The sequence below is a fragment of the Canis lupus genome, chromosome 18 (assembly GCF_048164855.1).
Source record: "Canis lupus baileyi chromosome 18, mCanLup2.hap1, whole genome shotgun sequence".
Classification (NCBI taxonomy): Eukaryota; Metazoa; Chordata; class Mammalia; order Carnivora; family Canidae; genus Canis; species Canis lupus.
Window position 1 is genome coordinate 34,160,844 of NC_132855.1, and position 2,466 is coordinate 34,163,309.

Consider the following 2,466-nt stretch of genomic DNA (forward strand, 5'->3'; position numbering starts at 1 on the left):
AGTTTTGTTGGTTGTTTCCTTTGCTCTGCAGGCGCTTTTTTTTTTTTTTTTAAGTTTTTTATTTTGATATACTCCTAATAGTTTATTTTTGCTTTTGTTTCCCTTGCCTGAGGAGACATATCTAGAAAAATATTTTTATGGATGATGTCAAAGAATTACTGCCTGTGTTTTCTTCTAGGATTTTTATGGCTTCTTGTCTCACATTTAGGTCTTTAATCCGTTTTGAGTTTAGCTTTGTATATGATGTAAGAAAGATCTCAGTTTCATTATTTTGCATGTAGCTGTCCAGTTTTCCCAAGACTATTAGTTGAAGAGATTGTCTTTTTTCCATTGTGTATTCTTTACTTCTTTGTAATAGATTAATTGACCATAAAACTATGGATGTATTTCTGGGCTCTCTATTCTATTGATCTCTGTGTCTATTTTTGTGCCAGACCATATCTTTGTGATTACTACAGTTTTATAGTATATCTTGAAATCTGGGATTGATACCTCCAGCTTTGTGCCTCTTTTTCAAGCTTGCTTTGGCTATTCAGAGTCTTGTATGGTTTCATACAAATTTTCAATTATTAAGTTCTGTGAAATCAATAACAAGACAACAAATACATGGAGGCTAAATAGCATGCTACTAAACAATGAATGGGTCAGCCAAGAAATCAAAAAGAATTCAAAAATATTTGGAGACAAAAATGAAAACAGTGGTCTAAAATCTTTGAGATGCAGCAAAACTGTTCTAACAGGAAAGATTAAAGCAATACAGGCTCACCTCAAGAAACCAAAAAAGAAAAATTAGTTTCTTAAATAGGATTTGAAGTTAAATAGCTAGATTATGAAACCCAGGTAATGATTATATGTCCCAGAATCCATTTGGTTTTGCTTTAGATAGTAAGGTAGCTTTGTTTTGTTTAGTCATATTAAACATACTATTTGTCCTGTAGTATTTATAAAGGAATAACAGTAAGTATTAACTATAGCTATATAAACTCCCCTTTGGTTGACTAGGAGGAAATTAGGAAATAGTTGCCAGTGTCAACTCTAGTATATTTATTTAGACTAATTTTGGAGGGGTTCTAAGCAGAAGTGTTTATTTTCCCTAAGGTTGGAGATAACCTTCTCTAGTTGCTTTATTCTCCAGATAAAAATTGTGTTTCAAGAGTAAACATGAAAAGGTAATCAATTATCTCATAAATTTTTTAAATACTTGTGTTTATTTCATTTTAGAGACTTCTAGATATTATTTTGAAGGAGTATGACTCCTGATGGGATGTTAATATGTAGTATCTGGAAATCTCTAATGATTATTTCAAATATCCAAGGAAAGTGAGAATGTAGCAAACAGGTGGCATAGCTCTGTTTTCCATTTGAGAAATAGTGTCCTGGTGGAGACTATAGTATTGGGTAGATAAGTACCATTTATTATAATAGACATTTTGTGTGCTTCAAGTTGGACAGATTCCTTGAGTAGAAGTACACAGTTCTAATAAAGTAAGCTAAAGTGTCTCTGAAGAGGGGTTAAGTTTATTCCTGCATTTTAAAATTATTTTTTGATGCTATGGTAAATGGAATTTTGTTTTTTTAAAGACTTATTTACTTATTTATTCATGATAGAAAGAGAGAGAGGCAGAGACACAGGAGGAGGGAGAAGCAGGCTCCATTCAGGGAGCCTGATGTGGGACTTGATCCCGGGACTCCAGGATTGCGCCCTGGGCCAAAGGCAGGCGCCAAACTGCTGAGCCACCCAGGGATCCCCTTAATGAATTTTACTTTTTTTTTTTTAAGATTTATTTACTTATTTATTAATGATAGAGAGAGAGAGGCAGAGACACAGGAGGAGGGAGAAGGTAAATGGAATTTTGTTAACCTTTTCAAATAACCAACTCTTGTTTTTGTTGTTTTTTTTAAGTTTTCTCTATTTTAGTTATTTCATCTTTGATCATTATTATTTCCATTCTTCTGCTTGTATTGGTTTAATATTCTCTTGTTTTCTGGTTTACTAAGGGGATAAATTATGTTATTGACTTAAGATATTTCCTCTTTTTTTTTAATATAGGCATTTATAGCTATAAATCTCCCTTTACTGCTTTAGCTGCATCCTATAAGTTTGGGTATGTTATGTTTTCATTTTTGTTCATTGCAAAATATTATTTCCCATTTGATTTCTTTGGCTCATTGGTTATTTAGGAGTGTGTTAAGTTCCATATATTTACGAATTGCTAGCAGAGTTTTCTCTGAGGCCTCTTGGCTTGCATATGGTTTCTCATTGCCACCTCCTCACATGGTCATTCCTCTGTACATGCATGCCACTGGTGCCCCTCTCTAGGTCCTGTTCTCTTGTTTCAGGGTACCAATCAGATTTAATTGGAGTCCATTCTAGAGACCCCATTTTAACTGAAGCACCACTTTAAAGGTCCTGTCTCCAAATACAGTCACATTCTAAGGTATTTTGGTTAGGGTTTAAACATTAAT